Below are 14822 nucleotides of genomic sequence, written 5' to 3' on the forward strand. Positions count from 1 at the left end.
GATTCTTTCCAGTTCACTTTAAATACCTCTTAAAATATTTAATAAAAATGGAATTTTGTGAATTTTGATTAGTCTAAACAAACTATAATAATTCTAATCATCTCTCAGTGGTTGGTTTAAACATAGACAAGTGACTTGGCCCTTGTCATTGACACATAAGATGTGTTTTGCCTGAGGGTCTAAAAAATAACATGGCAGGGACATTCTTTTTCTGAATATTTTTAATATTTCTTTTTCTTTTAAAGATTTATTTATGCATACAAGAACTGGGGTGTAGACTAGAGGTGCAGTGGTGGGGGTGAGAGGATTCATCAGAGAGAGTGGGGAGCAGAACAGGCAGATCTACTGAAGTACACTGCTGAGAGAGGCAGCGGGAGAGACAAGAGAGGTCTGCTGTGCCATGTGGGTCACCTCCCTGTTGGGCTGGGGATTGAACTCATGCTGCAGTGGCCAGCGATAGTTTGATAGTACTGTGACTTTAACCCCTGTGCTTCTAGGGAGGCCCTATTTTTAGTATTTCTTAGTACTACCTTGTAATTATGCAGAGAATCAATCACATAATAAATAAAGCACAGGGGAAAGATGAATGCAACATGGGATCTTGATAAAAGGAAGGATGATGCTTTAGCATTAAGCCTGAAACCACCCAACCTCTGGACTTTTAATATTGTGGAGAAATATGTGTTGGCTTCTCCATTACTTAAAGCCAAAATCATGCTAACACTGGTGAATTACTCCTGTAGATTTCCTAATAGTAAACCATTCTTGCAGCCCAAAACACATCATACCTGGTCTTGATGTGTTTTTTTATATGAGCCAGGTTTCAGATTGGTCAATTGATTTCAGCTATTCACATTTTCAGTCAGTAGTGTTTATGTCACAGGAGGAGGAATAAATGCTACTCTGATAACTAATCTAGTTTTCCAAAGGATTATGAGATTGCGAGAGTTTCTATATTCTCCTGAATCACTTGTGATAATATGTATTTAATATATTTTCAGGAAATTATTGATTTCTTCCAAATTCCAAATATGTTTATAGAGAAATGTCTAGTATATATTTATATTAAAGAATTTCAATATTAAATCTTATAGTGATCCTTATATTCTGCATATTCTTGTTTTCATTTTCCTAGGTCAACACAGTTATGTATTTTATTCACATTTTTTAATGTACTTACTTTGACCTTTACTGATCTTCTCTGTTGATTCTTTGTTTCTGCTTCAGTAATTTTTGCTCTTATTTTTATTACTTTTCCCCCATTGTTCTGTTCTGTTATCCCTGACTGCTCATTATGTTTTCTAGTACATACATTAAAGATTATACATTTTTGCCTGTGAACCACTTTAAATATCCCACTTGATTTCATATGTGATGTACACACTTACATTCACTTCTAAGCATTTTCCACCTTCCATTATTATATCTATTTTGACCAATAAGACATTCAGAAGCTTGATTTGTCATTGCTGTTAACAGCAGAGTGAGCAGTCAAGTTTTGGACCCAGAATCCGTGTTCCTGATCATTAGGCAGGACTTTCTCTCTTTCATCCTAGCTTTACTTTCTCTCATCTTTCCTTAAGATGAGATTGATGCTTATTTTTGTTATCACTTATCCAACACTTTCATATGTATATGGGAGATAAGTTCCTCTTAACCACTATGTGATAGAAACTAGAACTTTCTCCCAACTTATATTTCACCAAAATTTTCTGTAGGGAGCAGCACTTGTAATTCTAGATGATCAAATATTGCTCACACTCTTTGATGTTACATCTCGAGATAAATTGGAGGACCCAAGCATGAAAACGTTAATCATGCCATGCCCTTATATTTGGGTTTCCCGGACGCCGAGTTCGTTTTCTGTAGGCTGATGTGCATGTCTGCTTAGCTTGTGTGGTTCAAAGTCAAAAAAGAAGGATGACCCAGGTAAGTGCGGCTAGGCCTGATGCCAGTTTTGCAGGTCAAATAGAATTTACTGAATCCACTCACTTTTCAAAAGCACCCATAAAATCGATTTCAGATGAACATGCCTTTCCTCCAGGAAATTAAAAACACATCCACAGACCATGTCATTTTCCTTCAGAAGTTTTCTGTAAGTAGACACTGCTTTTCCCACTTTATTTCTAAGAAGCTCTGAGGCCCATTCCCCTATGTGGAACCCACGATGCCATTAAAATATAGCTTAATATACTGGAGATATCATTCCAATATTGGGTTTTCTCTATGAAACAAGACATTCTTTATAAATACATAAGTAAAAAATGCAGTATATCCCTGAGCACAATTTGAGCATCCTTTGGATCATTTTTTCCATCTCAAATAAGATGCAGATTTAGAGCAGGGCTAGGAAAATGTTATCACATTTTTCATCCCAGTCTCTTTATGTAAGTACTTAAATGATATTGTTGGTGGCCACATAGACAGAATCTAGAATGGCTAATTTTCTCTTATTTTTTTCTCCTAGTTTCACTATGACAATATATTCTTCATTACAAAGAGAAGCAATTACATACGTAAATATTTTAGAAAATAGAATAATGGCTTAAAGGCACTTTCAATATATAAAACCTCATTCATTTGGCCTTCCTCATTTAGAGAAATTGAGGAAAAGGCCGTGCTTAGCCTGGTATTTCTTACTCCCTATAGATCATGAATAATTTCATGAAGTGACTTTAAGATGCAAACCATATGTTTGCATACGGTGTTTAAAATCTGTAAGAAATCACATTGCTTTCAAATGCTTAATATGAAAGTAATGCTTATTTGTAAATAATTCTTACCTACTCAAAATGTACTCCTTTAAAACTATGGTAGTCTGGATTTGATTCAGTAGCTATATCTAGAAGCAAATAGTTGCTAATGCTTGGAAATGCATTATTCTTCAGATAGATAATGAATTTAAGTCGACTATAAACTTCCAAGGTTATGTTGTATTAATTGACTGTGATATATATGCATGGCCTAATTTCTTTAAGAAATCACTATTCCACCTTCCATTATAAGAAATTTTCCTTATAATTCAAGAATACATTGTGGGGAGAGCTAAAGAATGCTTGGGTTCTCACTCATTAGCTTCCTCCAGTTTCTCTCAATATCTATGTTCCGCACAGTTCAGAATCAATACCTAATTAGATCTAGTCAACCAGCGAAATAGCAAACATATCTCTGCCTTCCCACATTAAAATGACTCTAAATCCTCTGTCAGAAAATAAACCATCATCTTCTCCATTACTTTAAGGGTCTGGTCCAGAAAAATCAATACATATTACTAAAGACTTTCCACTCATTTATCTTTTAATTACCTCTGGAATGTGTAAATACACTTAAACCAAAATTTAAATGCTCTGCTCACTGTGACGGTGCCTGCTAAGTCTCAGACCACTTCTTGGCAGGGATCTTTGGTTTTTCAATAAAAACTCACATAAAGAACAGTTTTAAAATATGAACCATTTGCAGCCTTTGCAAAGAGTCTTACAAACCTCAGATCTGCTGGGACTCGGGGGCGATATTTTATGATATAAGAAAATAGCAGCGCTTTTCACGCTAGTAGAGTTTTTGGACACATAGCTTATGCCAGGTGGTGCAGAATAAATAAAACAAGAATGTTGACAAGAGAAAGATCGGCGTAGCTAAGCTTTTGCACTGGGAGGACTGCTGTGCCTCAGCCTGGCAGGTGCCGTCTGCTCTGTGACGCCAGCAATGTCCACATTTCAGTCAAGATGAATAGCAATATTTTTGTATTATAGCCACCCTTTCATGGAAGCAGTTGCTGGCTATGCTTATTGACCTGCTTAGCAAAGAAAACCCTCAGTCATTGACTTCAAAGGACATCAACCTGTCCCCTTGTGTTTGAACCATTTGCTTGACTGTTTCAACTGTTTTCAATTTTTGCAAAGAAGTGCACTTTCATCATAATGAAGCTTTCCCCTTTACAATATGTTTCCCTTTTTCTATTGAATGTGTAGTCTCATAACTACGAAGCTGGTGATTCTACTTGTGTGCCCCCATGCTCAATGTAGTGGCAAAAAAGGAAAACCCCTGCATGCGCTACTCATCTTGCTAAAGTGAAGGCTGCAGTTTTCTAGAATGGGTTGTTTCCTGTGACTTTGTCAACATGACAATGGTCATGATCAGATTAGGTGATAGAACTGTAGGTGGGGAAGGAATGAGGAAAGAATACCTATCTTTTGTTTCAGATATCCTGACCCAAAATCTCAGCACATCTTATATTTGTCCAAGAAAGGCATAAGGATCAGTCTTGTATACCTGTCCGCTGACCTACTATTCCCACCAATGAAGTAGTAGAGGGTAGAACTCCTGACTTCAGTGAACTAATCTCTCTTACACTGAAAAAAAAGGGGGTGGTAGGGAGTCCAATAATGCATAACAGTACACAACTTCCTTTTCCAGCAGCAAATTGACTTGAAAAGCCTTGTTATTTAAAAAGGCATAAAAATGAAGAAGAAAACAGATGATCTCATAAAATGACATAAGGAAGAGGTGAAGAGGCAATTAGCTTTGTTTGTTCACTAGGGTGAAGAATTGAGGGAGAAAGAAAGGACTATCCTGGCCCATCTCCTGCTATATGGAGAGCCTTGGGTCAAGGTGAGCCTATATGGATGACAGCTCAGCCCAGAAGTTATAAGCACCGACCAAATTATGGGACTCTGCCACTTTCTAGCTGTGTCAGCTTGGCTGAGTTGGATGTTCTAATTCTCAGTTTTCTAGTCCATAAAGTGGGGGTGATACCAGTACCAGAGGCCTCATCCCCATCATTCACCCATTCCTGAACATGCCAGGTGCCCCAGTTCCAAGTCTGTGATCCACATTTTGCTCCATCAGCATAGGCTATCCATCACCCAGAAGAATCAGGTTTCACCTGTATATTTCCTTCAAACTCTGTCCAAATTTCACCTCCCCTGTATAAGAGAGTTCCTTCCTATAGCCCCATCCTTTGAATTACTTTTTCTATAGCAGTATGAATTTATGTTCATTGTCTGTTTCCTTTTCTAGAAGAGGTTTCCTTCACTAAGACATCAGCTCCCAAGAGACACGGACTTGTGTCTGCTGCTGCGGCACCACTGTATGCTTGAGAAGTATTTGCAGGAAGAGTGAATGAATAGCTAATGGATAAACGAATGAACCCAGTGTTGTGGGAGAGGAGAGATTAACCTCAAGGCCTATAGAAATCTCACCAGATGGGCTGTGTCAAATGGATCAAAGAGTCTGGACTTCATCCCCCCGACCCAAAAACAGATGCAATCTTCAAAGGTGGCTGAGAAGTTTACATGATTCGGCGGGGGGGTGGGAGGGGTGGGGGTATGTGTGTGTGTGAGGATTGCCCAGAACCAAAAGCATTCTTTCAGTTTTCATACTGACTACTATTATTTTATAATGAATGACTCCATTACTCAGTTGTACAATGATTTCACCATTCAGGTGTTCATGAGGGATGCCACTTCCCCTTCCAGAATCTTAGAATTTTCATAAAAAATATAGAATGTACAATCCTCAGATCAGATGCCCTTCAAAACTGCTCCGCACACTGAGACCAGATCACTGCAATGATGCTTTCTGGAAATCTGACCTCCAGGGTTCCTATAATCTCCTGGGTGTTTGGTCAGGCAATGCCTCTCACTGTGGAAAGCATTTACACTTTTCTGATTAATGAACAAGTCCTCACAATGGCCTGATGAGATAAGCACTATTATCCTTTTGTGACAGATAAGGAAACTGAGGGCCGAGATGTCTCAATGAAACAATTTACCCAGTGTCACCGGTAGTCCCAAGCAGTGCCCAGGCAGACCTGGAAGGCACTGCCTGGCACTGACTGTGGGTACCCTCTGTAACCTGCTCTCTTCTGGGGAAAATGCAAATCAGAGAAATCAAGCAAGGTTTTGAAGTCAGGTAACTGTGAAGATATCCAGCCTGGGGTCACGTCTAAGGACCCAACACCAAAGCACCCCCACCCCACCCCACCCCCATGCCAAATTGCCTCCCATTACTCTTCATTCTTTCATAAGCTTTGACAGTTTAGATGCACTGCAGTCCACCCTCACATCAATAAAGTCAGGGCGTGTCCCCTTCCAGAGTTGTGTAAAGGGAGAATCAGTCTGCAGATGAACCCTGGAGCAGAGGGTTAGGGATAAGCGTTTGATTTGTATAATCCGGCAACAGTTCAAGTTTTCAGTCCTGCTCACATGCACGTGTGCTGGCAAAAAATGGCTCAGCTAATAAATACCCATTACTGGTTCTTCTTAAAGCAGCATTTCTTCCTTAAATATGATAATTGCAATTAATCCCAGCACTTCTGTTTTAAACAGGGCCAATGGAACACAAAGGAAGAGCAGAAAATGCCAGCTTTGGGGTGACAGAGACTATTAACTCAAGTAGATCTTTTACTCCGGAAATGAGAAAATTTGAACTTTAAAGAGACTTATTTAAATGAGCTGCTTGATAATAGCATTTCTGACTTTTAAGGATCAGGGATGGGCTCTTCATATGGAAATTGACTGGGAAAAAGAGGGAAATAGCAAGAATCCAGTTTCTTTAAGAAATTACTTAATGTAAGAATTGGCTCAAAAACATGATAATTGTGACTCTCTCTTCAAACCAGCAGAAATAGTTTATGAGCTTAATATTAGCTTCTCAAACACACATGTTTTCATCTTGCTTGACTAGGACCTATCTGGTCCTCAGAGCTATAAGGTGTATGTTGTTGCTACTGTTAATCTTCCCAGGGTTCTCAGAAGTGAAAACACATAAGCCCATGGACAAAGGATTCTTACTAATTTTTGTTAAAAGATCCATCACTCCTCCTTTGGCAATAACTTTCTAAGCACCATCAAGGGTTATGAAGCCATTATCAAGTCAGCCACGCCTCAGAACATTTCCCAACCATGCGCTATCAATTAAGATCAGGTCTTCTTATTGCAAACAACTGCCATTACCTCATCCTTCTGCTGAACAGAACACTGTCTCTTCCTCGGGGCGTACTGTGCCAAGTACCACAGTCCAGCAGATAGCATTGTCTTTTCATTGTGTCTATTCCGATAGCTCTCCATTAAAAAGATTTTGATTCAGATTCACAAACCTTTGATAATGAGCCACCACGAACCCATAGCCAGGAGCCATAGTATGCCTTGAGTCAGAGACTCTTTTCAAGCAGTCTCGTTCACCCCACCACTGTCCTGAAAACCGTGGGAGACTCACGTAGGCAGAAAGGAAGACAAAAAGGAAGCCCCTTCCGGCACATGAGGGCCGCTTTACTTTCTTGAAAACAGATCCTTCCAGACTCTGAAAAAGAGGAATGCAAGCAAGGGATCCGGCCTCCAGTTTTTCTTTTTGGATAAATCTGGAATTGAGTACTGTTTTTAAGGAATGGGCATTCCATCAACCCTAATTGCTATTGGAAATGATTCTGTTGAAACTAGCTGGTAATTCAATACAGAATTTCTTTCCAGACCACCAGTTCAGAATTGGCTCTAACGAGAAAGAATTCTGAGTATCATCTAATGGCGTCTGCCTGCCAGAGTAATATAGGTTAAGGGGGTCGATCATCTCCCTATAGGGTGCAGGGCCATGTGAGTCAAATGTCATCATTATCAAGGCTTCATTGCTCACCCTTTCTTCTCTACTCCCTACTGCACTCAGCTGCACCAATGCCAAGAAATGGTTTGAGATAAAGACTAAGTCATTATTTTTATTCCATGTGTGGTCCTATCTTTCAGAGATATCTTCGAATTCAAGGAACTAGAACAGTCATCACTGATATGTAAATGCCAAGAATTTATTTCTGCCAAGCCAGTATGTTGGTATGGGTAATGTCAGATGTTGGATCTGAAGACTAAGAACTGAAAAATTTACAGTGACACCCACATATATATCAATCAAAACAAGGACAAAAATGCAAAACAAGTATCGGAAGATAACAAAATACAAATCCAAAAACTTTTTTGAAATATCTATTTCCAAGTATTTTTCTAATTTGAGGGAGATTCCTGCTTTTCTGGTATCCCACGTATGTTCCTAGGCTATGCACAATGAAGGATTTTGGACTCCGTCTGGTGGAAAAGTACTGGATGTGGATTCCAAAGATCTGTGTTCAAGGGTTGTGTCTGCTGGTCAGGAGCGACAGCCTATGAACTTACAGTGCCTCAGTTTTCCATCTGTTGGGGAAGTGATTGTCAGGCTTTTCTGCCCTCCCATCATTAGGATTGATGATGGATCCCTGCAGTCCTGAATGCGTGCCTCGTGGTGGGTACCTGAAGTAGACTGTGGGCATATGTAGGTGGGATTCACCTGGGCTGAGACTGGGCCTATAAGGATGGCATCATGGGATGTCAGAGGAACAGAACCACCAGAAGAGAGCAAGAGTAGCAGTGTTGAAAGAAATGAATAGAGAGAACAGGAGGACGAGAACACCAGAGAGCCCAGAAAGAGTGAAGATTCACAGGGGCTGGGAGGCCTGCCAGCCTCCTGGCCCCCAATACCCCAGCCTGCTGTGTACCTAATAAAATCCCAATAAAAGCCTGAAAAAGCCACCGAAGGCTCCAGGACTCTCCTTGACCTGTCTGCTCGCATCATAGAGATCCTGCTCTGTGCCTGCCTGGCACTACACCATCCTTGAGCCAATGCTCATATCTACTTATTGAGGTGGAGGGAGTGTGATGTGGCTTTTCACTGGGCATTTGCTTTGTAAATATGGTAGTGCAAAGGTTAGGTCTTAATATTTTAGTTAGAATTTAGATCCTTAGTATCTTATTTTACAAAAATTTAAAGAGACTCCTTTCTGTGTTTTCCAATGTGTATAAATAACGCGCAGCTATTTTGTCAGCAAAGTTTTGTTAGATTCATTTAGAAATATACTCCTAGTACTATTAATATTGTTAATTCATGTATGTTAATTTAACATACACTTTAAGTAATGACAAAAAATGAGAACTGGCCATGAGCCTGGCAATATTCTCAGTTCATTACTTATGATAACTCATGGGACTCTCATAACAATTTTACAAGGCAGATATTTATAACCATTTTTTTAACATGAGCAAATCAAGGTTCAGGGGTGAATCTAGTTAGCTAATAAATGGCAGAGCTGGGATTTGAACTCTAGCAACTTCCTTCAGAATATAGATTAATTACTTAATCATACTGACTTACCATAAAGTGTGGATTTTAAGAGAAAGAAATTAGAGAGGAAATGCTGCTTTATGCTCATACTTTAATGTTTTCAATCAGTTGCTCAATATTACATTCCATTAGCCACTAAGGATACATACTCATATCCTCATTAGGGGGAGAGAGACAAGAAATGAGAAAATAAGCAAGGAGACAAAGAAAAAATCATGTGCTACCCTGAAAATGAATCGGGATGATAAGGCAGACAGTGGCTGCTTCGATGGGGAAGGTCATTTCAAGAAAACGGCATTAGAACTGAGACAGGAATGTCAAGTCCAGCATGTGAAGATTTGAGTATTCCAGGTAAAGAAAAAACAAAGTCGAAGCCCTTGAGTTGGAAATGAACTTGGAAGAAGACCCAATAAGACAGAAGCAGATGGGTTTGTTCATACTGAAGGTTTGTCTCCCCTAATAATTCACATACTAACAACTTAATTCTCCATGCCATGGCACTTGGAGGTGGGACCTTTGAAAAATGCTGAGGTCGGTTTACGGTATTTTGTCAAAGCAACCTGAAAGGGCTAAGACTGTGGGTAAAGGAGAAAAGGGGAGATAGTCCAGGAACAAGCACTGTGTTTTTATTTATTTATTTATTTTTAAAGATTTATTTATTTGTTTATTTATTTATTTATTTATACAAGCACCGGGTACAGTCAGAAGCGCGGGAGGGTGAGAGAATTCACTAGAGCCAGAGTGGGGAGCAGAGCAGGCAGAAGGACCGAAGTACACTGCTGAGGGGAGCAGCGGGGGGCAGGAGAGGTCTGCGCGCCATGTGGGACCCTCCTCCGGGGGCCGGGGAGCAGCCGGGGATCGAACCGGCGCTGCAGAGACTGTAGGCAGCTTCGCAACCCAGCGCTCAACCGCTGCACCACCGGGGAGGCCCCAAGCACTGTGTTTTTAAAGAACAAAAAGATGGTCAATGTGAAGAACAATGGGCAGTCATGTTCTCCACAGCTGGATGATATAATCAGGTAAAAGATATTTACCATGTTTCCAAAACTGCCTGCAGATAAACAAATGGAAATCATAAGGATGAGAGAAGAGAGAGAAGTCAGACTAATACAAGTTTCACAGGCAAGGGGTGGCTTCTTTGATGAGAGTGGTGCTGACAGAAATAGTGAAATGTGGATGCATTTGAGGTATAATTCAGATGTAAAATTGACAGGATTCAGCGAGAGAAAGAAGGCTGTAGTAAGGATGATTTACGTTTCTAGTTTTTTTTATTACGGAATGAATTGATCATTCTCTGAGAGTACTAAGTGGGACCAGACAATTAGGAGTTTTAGTCTAAAAATTCGAGGTCAGGAAAGGTAGACTAGAAAGAAGAAAAATTTTAAAGTTTTATGAATTCAATAAATATTTGTTAAATTAACAAAAGTTAACTAAAGTAACTTTCCATTTGTGAGGCCATGGATAACCAACTGTCACATACATAAACTTAGAAATTTTGACCTTGGGGGATGTCATGGATGAATATTTGTGTTCCCACCTCCCACCTGAATTTATGTGTAGAAACCCTAAACCCCAATGTGATAGTATTTAGTGATGGGATCTTTGGAAATTAATAAAGATCATATGAGGTCATGAGGATGGGGCTCTTATGATGGGGATAGTGTCCTTATAACAGCCAGAGAGTTTGCTGTCTCCCTCTCTTCACACACTCACCACAAAGATCACGTGAGCACGAGCCTGATGATGGCTGTTGACAACCCGTGGAGAGGCTTTGAAAGAAAAATACCTTCCCAGCACCTCAGTCTTGAACTTCTATATTCCAGAACCATAAGAAATAAATTCTTGTCATTTATACCACCCAGTCTATAGAATTTTGTTATGGCAGACCATGCTAACTAAGACATGAAATTAACTGGGGAAGTGAAATTTAATGAATTGACAGATTCCAGATGCAATTTCAGTTCTGATTCATCCCCAGATGATTTTATTGGTGACATCATCTGAAACCCCATGGAACTATCACTACATCCTCTGAACATGACATTGTTTTCAGAAAAGGCCACATGGGTAGTCCTGTTCCCAATCCCCTTGTCCCCACTTCTGGAAATGTCTGAGAACACTTAGTCCTTGTGGTAGGGGAGATAGAAAGGACAACTATTTTATATTTATAATCAATCTTAATTTATCCAGACAACTCTAGAGGTAGTTAAGTTGTAAAATGCATCTCCATATCAATTACCTCTATTGAATTAACTGATCACATTACTCTTCCTCTTCCTAATCCTAGTTACTGGTTAGAGATGATTTAACTGGATAAGAAAGTCTTTTTAATAGAACAGTCAGCAAATTTGTTTTTTTTTTCTGTTAAGGAGCACATAGTAAATATTTCCAGCTTGTCAGACCAAGTGGTTCCTTATGCAACTACTCAATTCTGTTGTAGAGCAAAAGCAATCACAGACAGTAAATGAATGGATGTGCTTGTATCCAAATACAACTTGACTTTCAAAAACAGGCAGAGAGCCCGATTTGGCCTGGGGGTTACAGTGTGCAGACCCTTGCAAGAGAGCATTATTCTAGTCACATATTATCTCTGAGATACTTTCACAAGCACTTTAGACATATCACACATACATAGGGATAAAGTGGAAATCGTAAGTGCCTTTGCAGTCATTAAAAGGCATAGCATATTTTTATAAAATGTGCTTATTCATTAACATTCCTAGATTATCACTCATTGTTCATCTGGTAAAAGTTCTCCATCCACCTTTGCAAAGCCACTCCTTCCTGTTACATGATTGCTGAGATGGCCCTCATAATTTGCTTTCTAATACCCCATGAGAGACCTCTAGAGGTCAGCCAAAGAGTTCTAATCTGCTGGTCAAAAAAAAATACATAAAATCTCAAGGATAGGACACAATTACAACACTCTGATTATGTAAGCACGCTGGAAGAGATAACTTTGTTCCTCCGCTAATATGCAAGGTCATAAAGATGATGTAACATGGGACTCTAGAATCGTCTTCTAAAGCCATGTGGATGAAGTCATCTATAGTATCAGTGAATGAGATCAATGGGAATAAAAGAACAGAGAGAACATCAAGCAATTTGATGACAGAATCTGAGGTTCAGGATGAAACCTCACTTACAAAAGCAACAATGACACATTGCCTCACACTTTGTACTAGTCATTTTTTTTTTTTAAGATTTATTTATTCAAGCACTGGGTAGAGTCAGAAGGACAGGAGGGTGAGAGGCATCACCAGAGACAGAGTGGGGAACAGAACAGGCAGACTGACTGAAATACACTGCTGAGGGGAGCAGCGGGCGAGACAGGAGAGGTCTGAGTGCCAGGTGGGACTCTCGGCGGAGGACGGGAATCAAACCGGTGCTGCAGAGGCTGCGGGCAGCTTTGCAGCCCAGCACTCAACCACGGCGCCACCAGGGGAGGCCCTAGTCATTTTTTTATTGGATGTTAACTCTTAATGGTGCCAAGCAAAGAAGTTTGTGGTCAGGAATACAGAGGGCACCCTCCACACCAGAGAGGAGCAGGGCTGCTCCGGCTTGAGTTCCTTGTAAGAAAGGCAGAAGTTGAAAAGCAAGTAATCTGGCAGCATCCCAACAAAGTTCCCTTTCTTCATCTTGAGATGCTTGTTGTAATACCAGGAGTAACCTCTTTAAAACAGTCCAATAAAGTTTTTCAGCGTGAAATCCCCCATTAGTATGCAACCTGGCAGCTCCCCTATGTCATCATCCATGAGTTTCTCCTCCTTCGGTGAAAAGGCTACACCATGTTGGAGTGGATACCTGATGTGCTGGACTGCTGGGTAGGAGTGAACTCTTAAAAATCTACTTAAAAGTGGATTCTAATGCGTGCCAGCACATGGCTTTGGAAAAATAAAATTTCACCATAGTTATGGCAAAATCCCAATGAAATCAGGAAATTTCAAAATGTAAGACATGACATTATCATAATTGGAGCAATGCTGACTTGACTAAGAAGGAAATGAGTAATGGGGTGGGATGGGGATAGGCTTGTCAGAAAAATCACAAAATGCCCCTCTACTATGAAAATGCTCAATGTGTCCTGACATTGCATTAGTTTACAAAGGAATCTTCAAATTATGTCATGTTCTACAGTGAGATAGTCTTTGACAATAGAAAGAGAATTTTCTGATCATTAATTTTTGAGTATTTAAATTGCAGTGGCAATTTCTCATTGTAAATTGATGAATCAGAATTCTGATTTTATGAATCAATAAAATTGATTTGGCTAACCTGAGTCTGGTCCTGGAAAATAAAACTATTTCCTGTGAGCCCACAAAATCCAGTTTTTGAGCCTTTGAAAAGAAGATCTATTCACTGAAACATGGTGACTCCACTATAGAGAGTCAACAAATAGTTTCCTTTCACCATCCCTTGTCCTGCAAAACCACTGACGAGGGAGACTGTCTTGTTTATCATGTGGAAACTTAACCAGCACAAACAATTTTTCTCTGTCTAATCTGTGCCCTCTGAGATCTTAATTCCAGGCTCTAGACTACCTTGTCTTGCCTTGAAAAATAGACTTGTTTAAAGGGAATAATTTTCTTATCCAATTTCCTGCCAATAAAGTGGAGAAGTCAAAAATATCTTTCTTTTATACTGTCTCTGTTTCTTTTAGGTCAATGGATAGTATTTCTGCCAGTATAATTTCTTTAGTGCTTTATATAATCTCTATGAATTATTTTTTATCTGTCACCCCATTGAAGGCTCTTTTAGATGGCCTTTACTAACATTTAGAAGGCTGTAAGGGTGTAGCTCTTTACACTCTTAAAGCTCCTGGTGTTTAACAAAGATGGTCTGGAGGAATATCTTTCAGTTTATGAGCAGACCTCTGCCCACTGGAAAGGAATCCTAATGCACCATCATGAGTCTCTTTTACAATTTAGAGGTTTTTATACTTACTCCATTGGTTTAATCTTTACTCTGAGACTATCATTTGCCCTCCAGTGCCCTGGATTTTATCTTTGTCCAGAAGTCTTTTCTTATTTTAATAATCTTTCACCCTCTGGAGGGGTTCAGAATGAGAAACAAACTTTGCACTCCAAAAAGTTATGATTTCTTTATACTTCTACTAAATTTTGCTTAAAAACTAAACATTTCCTTGCCACATCTCCCTCCTCTCTCTTTCCACATCTTCGAAAAAATGTCATAGACTATTGACTTAAACTTCTGAACAAGAAGAAAATATGAGAAAATAACTTTATGCTAGAAGCTTATGAAGAGAAGAAAAATCACTATAGAAACTAAACTAAATGGAGCTTAGTAATTTTAGAGACTCATATTCCCTATATCTTAGATAATTCCATCCATGGAGAACAAGTATGGTCATAAGTGTCAAGGTAAAATATCACTATAGGGCCACCACAGAATAGTGCTTGACACACTATGTCCCCCAAAACTAGGCAGATTTTGCCTTTAGTAAGAAATAAGGAAATGTGACTTGCACTTGAATGGGTCACTTCTTTGTTTTTTGCTTTTGACACTTCATAAGAGGAGTTTCATTTATCCTCCATTCAAAAGGCAGGTCACACTTCAAGTACCAGATAAGCTCAAAACGAAGTTCCTGGAGAAAATAAAAATAAAACAGGTTGCTCAGACACAAGTCTGTTCAAAAAGCTGTAGAATAAAGAAAAAAATGTGCTGTG

Source organism: Talpa occidentalis, unplaced genomic scaffold (assembly GCF_014898055.3).
Source record: "Talpa occidentalis isolate TD23 unplaced genomic scaffold, MPIMG_talOcc4v2.1 talOcc4.3, whole genome shotgun sequence".
NCBI classification, from domain to species: domain Eukaryota; kingdom Metazoa; phylum Chordata; class Mammalia; order Eulipotyphla; family Talpidae; genus Talpa; species Talpa occidentalis.